Source organism: Haliotis cracherodii, unplaced genomic scaffold (genome assembly GCF_022045235.1).
Source record: "Haliotis cracherodii isolate W230 unplaced genomic scaffold, xgHalCrac1.p SCAF_17, whole genome shotgun sequence".
In the NCBI taxonomy this organism is placed as follows: Eukaryota; Metazoa; Mollusca; class Gastropoda; order Lepetellida; family Haliotidae; genus Haliotis; species Haliotis cracherodii.
The window spans coordinates 15184931-15203097 of record NW_027266272.1 but is presented as its reverse complement, the minus strand read 5'-3'; the positions used below and the strand labels follow the sequence as shown (position 1 = coordinate 15203097).

The following is an 18167-nucleotide window of genomic DNA, read 5'->3' as shown; positions in this document are numbered from 1 at the left end:
AGAAAGAAAATGCTTTCCAATAATAAAGAAACAGTTTGAAAGCAACCTTGTGGAAATGCTCAGCTGAACTAGGCCCTTGCATATTCATATTGATTGGGATGTAGATTGATTAAGAAACGGATGTCGGCGTGGACGCTACGACAACAGAAGTCATTTGATCCTTTATTACCGTCGCATGTCTCATAAAGACACACTGTCTTTTAATTGTAACTTACACTCGACAGATAAGCTGGAGGAATGTGGATATATTGATATGTGTATGTGAAAAAACACTTAGTAACCTCATCGTTATATCCCATTAGGGATGGGAAAAATTTCTGTTTTCTTCTTAATTACTCTGTGAATTAATTATACTTCAGTTATTCCTCCCTGTAAATGTAGTTCCTTAGACAGGGAAAAGCTAAGGTGTCTGGCTCGGTTCGATCATGGCCATTAGTTCCATTTAAGCCAATTTATTTACTCCAAGACAAATCTGACACAGAGGATTGGATTGCTTACACCTGAACAACCAAACAAAAGGCATTAGACATCCTAACTATGAAGCTGTTATGAAACAAAAGAGCGAATTTGTCGATAGTTCTGGCGTCTGTAATATTGTATAACATATCGGAGATTGGCTCAATCACTAGCGAAATTCTCCCAATGGTTGTACTGTGTAGATGTAAGAACAGTGCTCGTAGATATATAGTATGCTCAGTGTGCTTAGTCGATTATCAACCAGACTATGAACTGCATTTTAACATGCGCGTGAGAGTAGATAAAGGAAGATCTGAGACTCCTGTCCTTGCAGCCTAGACGAAGCAGAACATGTTACTGTGAAATAAAGGAATCATGGCCTATGGGTTTTGAGTACAGTTTAGACTAGATGTCTGTTGATGAAGACATTATTTGCCATAGTGATGCTTGAATAAGTTTGTGTTGATGTTCTTTTATGATTCAATAGACCTGGCAGCCTGATCTGATTTGTGATGCTGTTCCATTTAGCTAGGTCGCATTAGGAAAAGCCTCCAAGAGATCAGACAAATCAGACATTGTCTTAAGGCTTTTGTAACATTTGCTGGCTCAGACTAAGGTTCATAAAGTCTATTCTCGTGGATATTGGTAACTAGTGAAGCCTCATTGGGACAGGTTATATGAGTAATACAATGATTCGATTTTTAGCTTCTAACGACTATTCTCGCAACTGTATTCAGGATAAGTTGCATATGCTGAAGCTGACAAGCCAGCTGTTACAGTTGTCGATTCTGGACATAAATTACAGATGACACACATTAAATGTGGCTGCAGCAGCGTCGTGAGTCAGAGATAACCGGAGTTTCCCGATATTCCTCAAATGGTAGTGAGTATTCCTGAAATAAATAAACATCTGGTTTTGAAGCTGTAGCTGATAAAATCTAATCTGATCTTGAACCCCTGGGGGACGGAACAACAAGATCCAACTATCCTGGCAGAGGTTCTATTGCTACACCACGGGGACGGTCGTTCTATAATGACGGGAATGTATTGTTCATTTCTATAATGACAGGTATAAATTGATCAGAAGGAAAGAGAAGATGAAACAGTATGCATATTATGGACATCGAAGAAACTGTATTTATCTCTCTAATATATTACATATACCACTACTGCTACTTTGTTCTTTAAGGTCGTAAAGGTTTAGTCGTAAAAGGCGACTAACGGGATCGGGTGGTCAGGCTGGCTGACTTGGTTGATGCATGTAATCAATCGCAATGATCAATGCTCATGATGTCAATCACTGGATTGTCTAGTCCAGAGTCGATTGTTTAACAGACCGCCGTCATATAGCTGTAATATTGCTGAGTGCAACAACAAACAAACAAACAAACAAACAAACAAACAAACAAACTACTTCCACCACCACCACTACTATAGTTATTTGCTTTTTTAATGAAAAGTATCCATTTCTTGTAAAAATGTACAAACATATTTGTAATAGACCTCTTTCGATAAGCAAATATTAAAATGAATATTCCAGAGAGGTAATAACACAGAAATAATCAAAATACTGGCAGACACGCTCTCAACAGAAACAGGCTTATATCTCTACTATAGAGCCTACATCGGCAGTGTGGGATCCTCAACAGTAGTCAATGATCTGATAAAAGAGCTGGTCGGTCGCGTTTTCAATAATGAAATCTAGATTGCAAAATATCTTTTTATGTGAAAACGAACAACAGCATGAAAGCTTCTCACATCGCCCTTTACCAACAATGCCATGCCATCGCCATAACCTTATAACATGCTGAGATCATTATGTTTATGGTTAAAACGTTCAGCACAATCTGATGAATCTGATGAACAGATACTGAGCTATTGTAAACCAACACGTCCTCATCCACAATCTGGGAGTTTAATGTCTCTCTGAGGAATATAGTCCAGATAATGTAAATTTGCACCGAAGTGGTTATCGCAATAGTCTGCCCCATTGGGATGATTTTGAGGCATGTTCTGAAACAAGATACCACTTTGTCCAGATATTATGTATATAAAAGCGACAGAACCATGACCATAAAACAGTATTACAAACAGCAGAGTCCATTGTGCGATTCCGACTATATAACGAGCATGTGTATCTGAATCACTTCAACATAGTAATGATACCAGGTGAAAAAGGGTGAGCGTATCCTGTTGTTCCACTGGTAGCACCCGTCACAAACACACGCACAGGCAAGTCAATTGTTCACCTGAAAAAAAACACGGTTCAAGTCAAATTAGCAAATTGCATCAGACATAATTTTGTCACTGAAACGTCAGATTTGGAAATATAATCGGTATGGGGTGGTCAGGCTCGCTAAGTTGTTTAAGAATGTCATCGATCCCAGACTTAATTATTTACAGACCACCGTCATATAGCTGGAGTGCGACGTTAAACAAACAAACTATAGACAACCAGTAACCAAAGCTAGGACACCTCGTGGGGGTCATGGGGACTTACACTACCTCGACTTTAGCTACTGGTGGTTGTGCACAATGCTAGCCAATATTAAAAAATACTCAGCAATGAGTTGGCTTAAAAACACTGGTTGATGAAAGGTACATCGATTATGACGTGTCAAACAGGGGGGACAATAATTTTACCGTACTTCAATCCCCTGGATAGAGACTTCAGTAATGTCAGTTGGTAATAGCATCACACCAAATTAAAAAAAACCCAAGCATTTAATTATTCAGAAACATATTTCAAATTTATTATACAGACCAATTTCTTTCAAGTAACTGATGATGCAATGCCCGCTGAACACAATCAAGCAATATATGCATGACAGTGAACCTTTCATCACAAGGGATACACTTAGGAGGTTCGTCCTCATCTGTCTTAAGCAGATAAACCGACTTGGCCAATACGACATCGTCGTAAAACGACCTCGTCATGTCTTGACTGACAACCAAAGTAGGTATGACCGATTGTTGGTTTTCATTCGTGAAGTTTATTGATTCCTCCCTGGATGCCCAACCTATTGTGCATGAGATCCAGAGTATAGCTCTTGATGGTTGGTTTGAAATCACTATACGGGATCATTAGTGGAGATAACGGTTTGTCATGAGCTGCTTTAGATGCAGTATCGGCTTACCTGTTATGCCTACATGATTTGGTAACAAGCAAAGACAATGTCACATTGGCCAGTAGAAAGATCATTGAAAAGTTCTAAAATGTCTAGGATTATGACACGATTTGAGGAGACAGTTTTAAGTGCCTGAAGGCAAGACAATGAATCAGAGAAGATGATGAAATGTTTAGATTGTTTTTGATGTTTTGAATAAAGGTCAAAGCTGTAAATATAGCTTTGGTCTCAGCAGTAAAGATTGAGCTATTATCTGGGATTCTTGAAGAGACAGTTCTGGATCCAAGGATGGTGGTGAAGTTGCAAGTGCCACCATCATTGGATCCAGAACCCGTGTGTAAAAATGGATCTGTGACAATTATATTTTGTTCGCATTTGATTGTATGCTTGTTGGTAAACCAAAGGATGTGTTTCGGATTATTTTAGTTGGGTTATAGTTAGGTCTACTTCTGACTGCACCATCTGCCAGGGATGAGAAGACGGTAAGGTGATATGATATTTAGATCTATTTTAGCTGCAGTGATGTGTGGTTAAGTTCTGATTCCAAGTGGTGGAACCAGATTTGACAGATTTCGAAACAGGTTTTCATTTAAAGGATGGAAACACAATTGTATGCTGAATTTGATTTATTTGAGTGCAATTTAGTAATGTATTGCATTGAACATTTCATGCGGCGTTGTTTGAGTGAAGCTTCATCAGTCTCCACATACAAACTGTCCACGGGAGAGGTCCTAAAAGCTCCAAGACAGAGCCTTAGGCCTTGTTGGTGTATTGTGTCAATTCTTTCTAAATTGCTTTTGCAGGCTCCGCCATGGAACAATGACAATATACAATGCATTGTCTAGTTTGGAGCGTATTAATGATCTGTTTTAGTGAAGAAGGGTTGCACCTTTGATCTCTCCGTGAGTCATGATAGAATGGCTGACATATGAAATGTGTACGGCAAGGCTGGTCCTAAGAAGACACTATTCAATGGTACCCTTTGTAAGAAAATAATGTCAACATGCCCCTTGCAGCAGATTGTTTAATGTTCGTCAAATGTAAGAGAGTCGTCGCAAGGGCCGACGAAGAAACGCCAATTGAATGAAGTGTTTTTTCCTTTCAGCAAAACCTATTTTTGGTATATTTACCAAGAGGAAATCTTGAATCAGTTTCGCACAGTGGCCTGGAGCTGTTCACAAGTTACACACTGCTGAGTGATTACAGCATGTGGTGACATCGGCAGTATTTCAGCCATATCGTGACTATGAAAAGTTAAACATTAATGATAAATATACTCACACGCAAAAGAAACGCAAGTGATTTTAAGCAAATAGGTAACAAACACGTAACCATAAATTGATATGAGTTTTAGCATGTAGTGAAGCCTGATGGTGTTATCAATATTTTTGGTTGCATTTTGGAAGCCCCGAGTAAAAACGCAACCAAAAAAACGAATCGTCAAAACGCAACATTTCAATGAAAATGTTGGTATCGTGAACCCATTTCTCGCAAAATCGAACCGTCACGAACTGTATTGGGTATAAAACTGTGGCCGATTATTAGACCTACCACTCCTTGGTCAACAATGCCACGCCTAACTCAAATTCAGGGAAACCAGGCTGTCGGACGTTTGGAAGATGGAGAATCTGTCCAAGATGTTGCCCTTCATTTCAACGTTAACATAGTCTCATGCATCGATACAATGCTACACAGACCACAGATGACCTTCCTTGGAGCGGTCGTCCTAGGGTCACCACACCTCGACAAGATCGGCAGATTACCCGTCAACACCAGCGATATCCGTTCCTAACTGCAAGTGAAACTGCAGACAGACCATAGGAACACATAATCGACACATTAGCCGGGACACTGTGATCCGACGTCTCCGATGTCGCCGACCAGCACGTCGTCCTGTTCTCCAACCACGGCATCGACAAGCACGACTTTAGTGGGCACAGGGTCATCGCAATTGGCGTCATCGTGAGTGGAGTCATCTTCTCTGATGAAACTCACTTTCGTGTCTCCCATCCAGACGGATCCGAGAGTCAGAATTTGGCGGCGCCGAGGTGATCGTTTCGCTGACAGAAACGTTGTGGAAAGAGATCCACGGGGTGGACCTAGCGTCATGATATGGGCAGGGATTGGACTTAATGCGAGACGTGGACCCATGTGCTTTCTGAATGTTGGTCAAGGTCGGGGACACTGCGTCACTGCTCAGCGGTATATCGACAAAGTGATCAGACCCCACGTTGTTCCGTTTTTTGCACAACATCAACAACACATTTTCCAGCAGGACAACGCTCGTCGCCATGTTGCCACAGCTACCATGGCCTTTCTGCAACAACACAACATCCGTGTTCTACCGTGGCCAGCCCTCAGCCCTGACCTGAACCCCATCGAACACTTGTGGGATGAGGTTCAAAGGCGTCTGCACAATGTGCGCCCAGTCCCTACAACTGCCGATGAACTACGCACAGCTGCTCTGAATGTGTGCAGGAAGATCCCTAGGGCCTTCACAAATCGTCTGATCCAATCAATGTACAGGAGATGTGTGGCAGTGATCAATGCTAATATTGACCAGAAACTGTGTAAGCCCTTAACATTTGAAAAAAAACCAATTATGTCATCTGCCTTTTAATCCATTAAACTCCTCAGTCAATTTTCTTGTCAATCTTGCCCTTTTAGTATTTCTTGTCTTTACTGTTGAAAACAAATAACATGTATACTGCATACTCGACACGCGTTTCTTTTGCGTGTGAGTTTATACAATACAGGACAGCAAAACAACCAGACTATCAAAGACCTATTTTTAAAACTTACATAATAACGTAATCAGCGAGCCTGACCATCCGATCCCGTTAGTCGCCTCTTACGACAAGCATAGTCGCCTTTTACGGCAAGCATGGGTTGCTGATTGCCTGTTCTACCCCGGATCTTCACGGGTCGCGGGGGACACCAGAAGTGGGCTTCACACACTGTACCCGTGTAGGGAATCGAACCCGGGCCTTTGGAGTGACGAGCGAACGCTTGAACCACTAGGCTACCCCACCGCCTTTTAAGCATTTCGATCGAAGAGGAGTCTGGATTCAGTACTATTTTCATTATGATGTATCATACACATACTGATGAGATTGAGAACACGATCACCATGCCTGGGGACTACTGTTGTGGACTAATATATATGTGTACAACACCATGTGAGGACGAAAACCAACATTGAAATGTCGAATCTGTGACGTGTTGTGTTACTTCGAACTCATTTGTCTCGACCCGGAGGTAGCCATAGTTACTGTTCCGGTGAGTCATCTCTATCAGCGTGAATAACGATAAATAATTGTTTAAATTTTTGTCTGCTATGCGCTTAATAACGTCAGGGCAACTTCAGTCTGATGACCGTTAGTCACGGGATTACGTTAATGTGCCTAACATGTCTGGACAAGACAATCCAGTGACTGATATCATGAGCATTTAACCACGCAATTGGGATATGATGGCATGCCTCACCCAAGTCACCGAGTCTGACCACCTGATCCCGTTCGTCAGGGTTGCTGAAGACCAATTCTGGCCTGAATCTTCACGGGTCGAAAATTATGTGAATTAATCACTAATAATATGTGATGACACCAGGTGTTCGCGAAAATGTTTAGACAAATGTAAACAGATGTGTAGATTACTTTTCCATTTTGTTTTAGATTTTTATTATAATAGATTTTACAACCAACGTGATGTAGACAAATTTGATACTTGACAGAATTGATACTGGTTTGATACTCCCTTTTACATATTAAATATTTGAGAGAGACACACGTCTATTAAATAGATTTGTTACATTTTCAAACATTGACAGAAACAGAAGCTTGTGATGCAGGTTACTAATTACAAATACACCAACGTGTGGTATGCCATCTTTTAAATGAATCAGGCCTTGTTTGGAGATAATTGATTTTATACATCAATTTATCTCAAGAACGCTCATCAATTTCCTTTCAATATGGCCGCCCAAGCAGCCATATATTTATGATCGATGACACCACTGATTTATGGCCGCCTAAGCAGAATTTGTATGATCGATGACACCACTGACTCTTGTGACACGGAATGTTAGAAACAGCTATTAGATATCCTTGGAAAGACACCTTCCTCTTTGAGAAACACACCATTATAATGTATCATATGAGAGATTTCTTCCCAGGTCATAATGGTAGTAGCAGTTCTTAGACAGCGATTCTGTTCTTTCGAGCATTATGAGAAGCAAGGTCCATACACATTACAAAGTCTCGGGAAAACGTATGACATTGATCTGCCATGTCTCTGTACGGATTCTGGTGAAGAAATTGTGCCCAGTAGGCCATGATTTTTCAGACCCGTGAAGATTCCGGGGTAGAATAGGCCTTCAGCAACCCATGCTTGTCGTAAAAGGCGACTAACGGTATCGGGTGGTCAGGCTCGCTGACTTGGTTGATGCATGTCATCGATCCCAATTGCGTGGATCGATGCTGATGATATCAATCACTGGATTGTCTGGTCCAGACTCGATTATTTACAGACCGCCGTCGTATAGCTGGAATACTGCTGAGTGCGGCGTTAAAAAAACAACCAACCAACCAAAGCAGTCTATCTATCATGTGAGCGTACACATACAAAAATTATTTTTGCATTACTATAACCCTTGTAAAACATTTGTAGGTAAAAGAGAGCACGAAAGCTGTCAGTAAGTGATAGCTGGACGTCCATTTTAACAAGACATGAAATGTTGTGAATATATAATACTATTTTCTTCACAATGTCAAGATTGATGTGATTCTTGAAGAAGTCCAACATGGCCTATCATTCCCCTTATAATGAACCCGAATAAATCCATTTAATTTTCAAGTTTTGTGATTCTTCAATCACGTCAAGCCTTAATATTCCTGTTCATTTGAATACATAGTATTATAAAGGAAATCGAACAAAGCGTTAAATGCAGTTATATTGCATGCATGAACTGTCAATGAACCGAATCTATGATGCAGAAAATGTGTTTGTTGTTTCACAGGTCAGCGTGTGTTATGCTCTTGATATAATGACGCATTAGAAGTCAAGAGAAAACCGATGTAAGGTTTTCGTTTCCATTTTGTTTCAAGTACGTAGGAACAAGGCGACATAACCTTTTCCCCCCAGAAACACTGTTTTGACATTAATAAGTAATGCGGTTTTGACAGTATGCAGCTGATTGGTTGATATGGATAGGTCAGGTGGCCATCAACTCCATTTATCATGGCGACACTGGCTGACCTTTCAAAAATAGAGGCTAAATATAGAATGTAAAAGGAATTGTTAAATTGGGGTTAAAAAGACCTCTTGAAAAATAGATCTAAGTCGGCATGACTTGGCTTTCACCCAGGAACATATTGTCAAATAAAGCATGATGCTGTTAAATGTAAAAGCTTGTCTTGGAATGGTCAATTACATTGTTAAGCACGTTGAAAGAAAATGAGTTTTGTGATATGTTGAATTGTTATGTTTGTTAGTTGTTTTACGCCGCACTCAGTAGAATAGGTGTTCAGCAACACATGCTTGTCGTAAACGGCGACTAACGGGATTGGGTGGTCAGGCTCACTGACTCGGTTGATGCATGTCATCGATCCCAATTGCGTGGATCGATGCTGATGATATCAATCACTGGATTGTCTGGTCCAGAATCGATTATTTACAGACCGCCGTCGTATAGCTGGAATACTGCTGAGTGCGGCGTTAAAAAACCAACCAACCAACCAAAGCAGTCTATCTATCATGTGAGCGTACACATACAAAAAATATTTTTGCATTACTATAACCCTCGTAAAACATTTGTAGGTAAAATAGAGCACGAAAGCTGTCAGTAAGTGATAGCTGGACGTCCATTTTAACAAGACATGAAATGTTGTGAATATATAATACTATTTTCTTCACAATGTCAAGATTGATGTGATTCTTGAAGAAGTCCAACATGGCCTATCATTCCCCTTATAATGAACCCGAATAAATCAACCCGAATAAATCCATTTAATTTTCAAGTTTTGTGATTCTTCAATCACGTCAAGCCTTATTCCTGTTCATTTGAATACATAGTATTATAAAGGAAATCGAACAAAGCGTTAAATGCAGTTATATTGCATGCATGAACTGTCAATGAACCGAATCTATGATGCAGAAAATGTGTTTGTTGTTGCACAGGTCAGCGTGTGTTATGCTCTGGATATAATGACGCATTAGAAGTCAAGAGAAAACCGATCTAAGGCTTTCGTTTCCATTTTGTTTCAAGTACGTAGGAGCAAGGCGACATAACCTTTTCCCCCCAGAAACACTGTTTTGACATAAATAAGTAATGCGGTTTTGACAGTATGCAGCTGATTGGTTGATATGGATAGGTCAGGTGGCCATCAACTCCATTTATCATGGTGACACTGGCAGACCTTTCAAAAATAGAGGCTAAATATAGAATGTAAAAGGAATTGTTAAATTGGGGTTAAAAAGACCTCTTGAAAAATAGATCTAAGTCGGCATGACTTGGCTTTCACCCAGGAACATATTGTCAAATAAAGCATGATGCTGTTAAATGTAAAAGCTTGTCTTGGAATGGCCATTACGTTGTTAAGCACGTTGAAAGAAAATGAGTTTTGTGATATGTTGAATTGTTATGTTTGTTGGTTGTTTTACGCCGCACTCAGTAGAATAGGTGTTCAGCAACCCATGCTTGTCGTAAACGGCGACTAACGGGATTGGGTGGTCAGGCTCACTGACTTGGTTGAAGCATGTCATTGATCCCAATTGCGTGGATAGATGCTCATGATATCAATCACCTGATTGGCTGGTTCATACTCGATTATTTACAAACCGCCGTCCTATAGCTGGAATATTGCTGAGTGCGGCGTTAAACAACAAACCAACTAATCTTATCATTATGGAAAGGGCTTTGTTTTCCACGGTCTACTATAAAAAAGCTTTTGGAATGCTTTTCAAATGCCTTGAATACTGTAACCCTGATCAAACAGACCTATGAACATATCTGAGTTATATACAATCGTCGTGTCGGTATCACTCATCGTGGGTTCGAATCCCAACAACACCCCGATCATATTTATGTTCCTTGTTCTGTTGGGGGCACGGATGGCCAAGTCGTCTAAGGCGCCGCGATTCGCTGTGCAGAGTTGCGTCCCTTGGGCACGCCAGAAACCTATGATTGCGGGTTCGAATCCCGGTTCGCCCCGATTATGTTTCTAGGTTTGTCAGCACCATACCCGTGCTCGTCGGTTTCACCGAAGTGGTAAACGTCTGAGACGTGCATCACTTCGGGCTTTCCTCCCACATTAAGCTGACATGTCGCGATATAACTGGAATACTGTTAAAAGCGGCGTTAAAACCAACTCACTCACTCACTCACTCCTTGTTCTGTTGTCATCCTCAGGAAAGCACCACCCGTGGGGATTCCAGGTATGTGTTTGAAGTTTAACGCCGCATTAAGCATATTGCAGCTGTATGACAGCGGCTTGTAAATAATCGAGACTGGACGATGCTCATCGTTACCAATAGCGGGGTTCGATGCTCATGATGTCAATCACTGGATTGTCTGGTCCAGACTCGATTATTTCAGACCGCTGTCTATATTGCTGAGGGCGGCGTTAAACAAACCAACCAAGCAACTAAATGGATGGGATGATCCGATTGGCTTGGTTGATTGCACGTCATCGTATCCGGATTGCGTTGAGCGATGCTCATGGTTGCAAACTCTGGATCACACACACCTCAACAACAACTAATTAGCAAATGTGTACGACTTGCTTCTTTAGTGTAATTACATAATAATAAATGTACCTTATCTTTAACTGCGATTGGTGGAACAGCTGCGATGTGCAATATACTTCGTGCTTGGTAATTTTTGGGGATATTTGCACTTTGTGGACATTTCACTTCTAACCAAGGTAGCATAAGGGAGAAAAAGAGGTGAAAATATTCCAGTTCTAGATTTAATAAGACGAGGAATAATAAAATTCTCGTATGGCTTTGATCCTGATATTTATTGACCAGTACATATTTCATCAAGGCTGATTGAATTTTTTAAGAAATGTTTAATCCAATACGTGAACTAACACCCTTTCGCATCTGTGAACAAAGAAGTAATTAAGCATGATATTTGTCAATATTTTATACCACTTCTATGCATAAAGCCTAATAGCTTTCTAAAGTCTGGAGCTGTTGCTTTCCCAAGAGACAAGCCTCAATATAAGACTGACAAGTGCTTTTGTTTATTCACACGGACAAGTGTAACAAGTGGAATTAATACCATGTGGATTTGCTACAATTTTTGCAATCTCAGTAAACAACCAATTTTTAGCTCACCGAGTCCAAAGGACAAAAAGGCGACTATGCTTGTCGTAAAAGGCGACTAACGGGATCGGGTGGTCAGGCTCGCTGACTTGGTTGATGCATGTCATCGATCCCAATTGCGTGGATCGATGCTCATGATGTCAATCACTGGATTGTCTGGTCTAGACACCATTATTTTACAGACCGCCGTCATATAGCTGGAATATTGCTGAGTGCGGCGTTAATAAACAAACAAAAACAAACAAAAATTATTCCATACCGTGGCGTCCGTCTTCCGTCAACATTTATTTCAAACGACATCTTCTGAACCACTAACCGGAAATTAACGAAATTTGACTGGAAGCTTCCCTAGGTGGTGGGCATTCAAAATTGTACAAATTGTGGGGCTGACACCCCCCCCCCCCCCCCCCCCCCCCCCCAAAAGGGGCTGAGGGGCGGGGCCAAACAGACTTTATAACTAACTAACTAACTAACTAACTAACTAACTAGGACACAGTTAAGATCTCCAACGTATAACCATATGTAAAATTGCTGAGTGTAATGAGAGGAATGCATATATACCAGGACTTGCCGTTTGGTTCATCTGTTCGGGCACTCCCAAAAGAGTTAGAACCTTGATCATAACATGCAAACCGATATTATCCCCACCCTATAATAAACAGAAGACATTTGTTTTTATGAAGAGAATGATACATTTATGCCAATAGGATTCGCACTGCCTCTGGAAACTTAGATCCGGGATAATAACATGGAAACGGTTTAGATCTTTATGCTTCATTTGTATCTAGAGAAGTACACGTCCATGCTGTCAGATTATCCATCCACCTCTTTTACATGCTGACAGCCAAAATTACGAAATATTTGCAGTAGTATTGTCATGTACAATGCAAATGTATATTTTGTCGTGATTGCGTAAATATCCAAGTGGGCGATACATGCCCTATGGTCCTCTTGTTTTTTTCTGTCAAAAGATTTGATTTTTACGACGAACGTCATTCCTTGATCTTTGGGATAGTTGTTACTAAACATGGTGACCATAGATACACATGTGGATACATCTATATCTTCAGAGGTTCAATCTAGTCTGCTCTTTCTTGGATGATTTCAAAGAGCGTCACAAGACTTGCTCAAAAGCTGCTTCATCAGGGTTACAACAGTCAAGGCCTCAAAAGAGCTTTCAAAAAGTTTTATGGTAGACATGTGGAGTTCATTTCCTGACACTTAACTCAAATATGACGTCCCTTACAATTCCCTACTTTGACTTGTATCATATGTTTTCCTCGCTGACTTGGTTGATTTGGTTGGTTTGTTGTTTAACGCCGCACTCACCAATATTCCAGCTATATGACGAAGGAAAATAATCGAGTCTCGACCAGACAATCCAGTGATTAATATCATGAGCATCTGAAGTTAATTTTGAAAAGCATGAAAAGCATTTTGAATATTTATGGCACTGTGCACAAAGTAAAACAAGAAGAAAAGAAAGAAACACAATTATATTTTTAGAAATACCAAAACATCAAAAGGTACCAGTTCAGAATGCAAAATTCCATAATAAAATATTAAACGGTTTCCGAATTATTCTCCGCAAACAAAACGTGAAGGGCGGACAGCCCCCATTCCTATATCCCCCTTCCACTTCGTGGCGGAGGATAATAATCAATTAGATAGGAAGTATCTAACAATAGTGTTGACGATGAATATTTTAAAACTACAAATGATTACTTCTGACGTTTATTCGTTTTTCAAAGACAATAAGTGAACATTTTACGAGCGCTTTAGCATTGCTAATTTCTCTCTCGTGATAGTAAAAAGTATTGACTGTTTAACGTACCTCGTTAATAGTGTCATGTGTGTTAAGTGGGTTTCGATGTAAGGCATTTTTAACATACTAGGTGTCAGCCTCTCAGTAGTTTTTTTTTTTTTACACAGTCACCATTATTTACAGACCGCCGTCATTTTGCTGGAATATTGCTGAGCGCAGCGTTAAACAACAAACAAATATATGACGCTGGTCTGTAAAGAATCGGCTATGGACAAAAAAATCCAGTGATTGATACCATGAGCATCGATCCACGCAATTTGGATACGCTCAAGTTGGTTGTTGGTCGTATCGGCCAAGTCAGCGAGCCTGACCACCCCATCCCTTTAGTCGCCACCTATGACAAGCATGGGTTGCTGAAGACCTATTCTAATCCGGATCTTGATATCATCAGGGATCTTGCTATCAACTCCGGGGACCCGTGAAGATCCGGGGTAGAATAGGTATTCAGCACCTCAAGCTTGCCGTAACAGGCGGGCCCGGAGAGCGGAAGGTCCGGGGTTCGATCCCCGGCCGCGTCATACCAAAAGACGTTAAAAGATGGTACTCGTTGTTACTCTGTCTGGCGCTCGGCATTAAGGGGCTAAAACAAGGACTGGTCGGCTCGGAGTCAGTATACTGTGTCTGAGTGGGGTATTCATGTTAAACTGCGGCATGGTATCTCAGTGTGCTAGCACTATAAATCGGCATGTCAGGACTAGTACAAGCAGCCACACACACACACACACACACACACACACACACACACACACACACACACACACGTGCATGCACGTCGCTCTATAATTTGGCGACTAACGGGATCGGGTGGTCGGGCTCGCTGACTTGGTTGACGCATGTCCTCGATCTCAAATGCGTAGATCGATGATCATGTTATCAATCACTGGATTGTCTGTTCCAGACTCGATTATTGACAGACCGCCATCATATGGCTGGAATATTGCTGAGTGCGGCGTTTAACAACAATCCAACAACTAACAATCAACTCCAGTTGAGTCCTCCTGTACAAAGCTGGAATATTGCCGACTACGGCACAAAACAACATTCAGTCACACGTTTATAAACGTGACAAGCCGTTATGTGTAAACGCCGTATGTCATGCGAAATTCACATTATTCATTACTGTAACCCATATTTGTACGGACGCTGGATACAAACAGTAGCAAAGCGAGTGAGTGACGATTTAAAGTCACATCGGCCATATTTCAGCCATATAGTAACTAAATCAAGTCGTACATTAATACATATAGACATTAAAATCTGTCGACAAAGGACAGTAAAAGCACTGGACTATCACAGACGTAGATGTAAAACTAGCATATCATCGTACAATTTGAACTATTCACAACAGTACACAATAAAAATGGGCTATAGATCACCAATAACCAAAGGTAGGTCAGCATACTAGGTACCATGGGGACTTACGGTACTTCTGCTACCTACATGTACATGGTACCCCAGCAGGATTTACACCATCTCTCTGGCCACTGGTGATTGTTTGTAAGTTTTAGCAAAATCACTAAAAAGCAACAAGAATCCAACGATTAAAAACATGGAAATGAATCATACTTTGAATGAAGTGGGACTTGGACTTACGTACCCTCTCAGGGGACAATTATTTTACGTTACTTCAATCCACTTTGAAGGCACAGCCACTAACAATCACAGTTATATCATCATTTTACCAAATTAAAATCACATACCTTTTACAATACATCTTGTCAAAATTTATCTATTAACTCAATGTCTTTTAAAAAACCAATAACTAAACGAGTACTTACCTGATTAAAAAGATCCTTCATGGATGAAACCTGGAATAATATATCCCTTGTGATGGAAAAATCAATACAGTCAAGCAGGACATGCTTGACTGTGATTCTTTCATCACAAGGGACCCAGAATGGAGGATCTAGATCTTCACCTTTTAATAAATATTCATGTGTAAAACGCGTATGGCCAATACGACATCGTCACATAATGACCTCATCAAATCTGGACTGACAACCCAAGTAGGTGTAACCAATAGTTGGTTTTATTACATGTAATTTGGTAATATCTACTTGGGTGTCCCACTTCTTTTGCATTAGGTCTTTGATAAAGCATCTAATAACAGGTTCATAGTCACCGTATGGTAGAAGAAGTGGTGTCACAGATTTTTTGAGAGCTGCCTTTGCTGCAGCATCAGCCATAGTGTTACCCGTGATTCCAACATGACTGGGCAACCAGAAAAAGACGATGTCGTATTGGCCAGTAGCAAGGTCATAATATAGTTCTAAAATAGCTAGGCACCCCAAATCCCTTGTAATGAACCTGAATAAATCAATTCAATTTCTACATTTGGTGATTGTCCAATAACTTGAAGCATTATCCGTGTTGATTTGAATTAATAATCTTGTTATGAAGGAATTATGACAAGCGTGAAATGTATTTACACTGCATACATGATTTGAAACTGAAGTGGAATTTAATCTAAGATACGGTGGATACGTTTGTTATTAGACAAGTCAATGTTTGTTATAATCCTCATCCTATGATGCATTACAAGTTAGGAGAAAACCAATCTGATAGGATTTCGCATCCCTTTTGTTACAAGAACTTCGGCGCAAAGAGACACAAAAACCTATTCCCTGTTTTATGTGGAAGAGGTAAAGTGGTTCTCAAAGCATGCAGCTCAGTGGCTGACATGGATAGACCTGTTTGCCATGGCAACACTAGACTAAAATCTAGTCTCTGAAATGAACATATCGTACATAAAAACAGTTGTTCAGTTATCTTAATAAAAATATAATAAAAAGGAGCCCAGTGACTCTCTTCATTTTCAGATACTGCAGTGATCTAGACTTGTCAAACATTATAGACTTGCATGGGCTGTATTTGATATATATTTGTATCAGGGTCTGTAAGACAGACTATGGCAACACTGGCCGCCTCGATTTTAGGGCTAACTATATAGTTATATTCCGACCCGTGAAGATCCGGGGTAGAATTATTATAGGTCTTTAATTAGTGGCGCGTTCCATTCCATTCCGATTCCTGGTTTGTTTACCCATTTTTAAGGTGCAATCAGGGATGCGAAATCCTATCAGATTGTTTATTTCGGCGGTCTGTATATTAATCTATATTAATACCTTTTAATACACCTCGGCTCAAACGACTTGGGTAAGGACCCGTGAAGATTCCGGGGTAGAATAGGTCTTCAGCAACCCATGCTTGCCGTAAAAGGTGACTATGCTTGTCGTAAAAGGCGACTAACGGGATCGGGTGGTCAGGCTCGCTGACTTGGTTGATGCATGTCATCGATGCCAATTGCGGGGATGGATGCACATGATATCAATCGCTGAATTGTCTGGTCCAGACTCGATTATTTACAGACCACCGTCATATAGCTGAAATATTGCTGAGTGCGGCGTCAAACAACAAACAAACCAACCAAACAAACTACAGGGTACTGTTACTCCTTGTTATATGAACAAGGAGTATAATTAATTCAAATCATGACAGAATAATTGAGTTTGACGTCTATATTCTTACGAATGTATTCTTACCGTTTTGACTTTTTGGGTGGCTGTTTTGACTACCTTTTGAGACCCGTGAAGATTCCGGGGTAGAATAGGTCTTCAGCAACCCATGCTTGCCGTAAAAGGTGACTATGCTTGTCGTAAAAGGCGACTAACGGGATCGGTTGTTCAGGCTCGCTGACTTGGTTGATGCATGTCATCAATCCCAATTGCGTGGATTGATGCTCATGATATCAATCACTGGATTGTCTGATCCAGGCTCGATTATTTACAGACCGCCGTTAAACAACTAAAAAACAACTGAAGAACATAAGGATGTGTTGGCTGTTATGTAGGCTGGAGATTAGTGCACCCGCACAGCATGAATAAGATCCGGGTTTGACTCACGATAAAACCACTTGAGAATTCACCTATCGATGTCTTAAGTCGTGAAGAGAATGACATACATAGGGCGGCTAAAACTCAACTATTATGAAGTACCAAAGAACAAACCAACCAACCAACTACCTTTTGAGGCCGCTTTGACCTACTCCCAAATAGATCTATTCATTTTATTTTATCTTTGAATCGACATAATAACAGCTTTTGGAGAATTGGAAAGCACAAGACATGCTCAAGTGTTGCTAAGTAATGCGGGTTGTACCGGCTTCACTCTGGAGTGACATAATGCATTGTTTAGCGGCATTTTCTGTCACGAGTAGTAAGAGTACACTCCCTTGTCTCGGCTTATATCGTAAATAATAACAGCAAAAAGTCGTGGTAAATAAACGGGACACGTGATTCACATGGATGGCTGCGCGGCACGCTTTTGTGGCAACTTGCCAGTGAACTGCCACACATCTCGGCTACACGCATCGCCAGCGTCGGCAACAGCTGCTCAGCAAATATATACAGCTGATAGAGTCCCCGGTAGCT

At 40.7% G+C, this 18167-nt stretch overlaps 1 protein-coding gene across 1 annotated transcript in view; it reads left to right on the top strand.

Annotated features, from left to right (window-relative positions):
- Positions 1–18167, top strand: part of LOC139464636 (uncharacterized) — a 64965-nt gene that overhangs the window by 41840 nt on the left and 4958 nt on the right. The window lies entirely within an intron of this gene.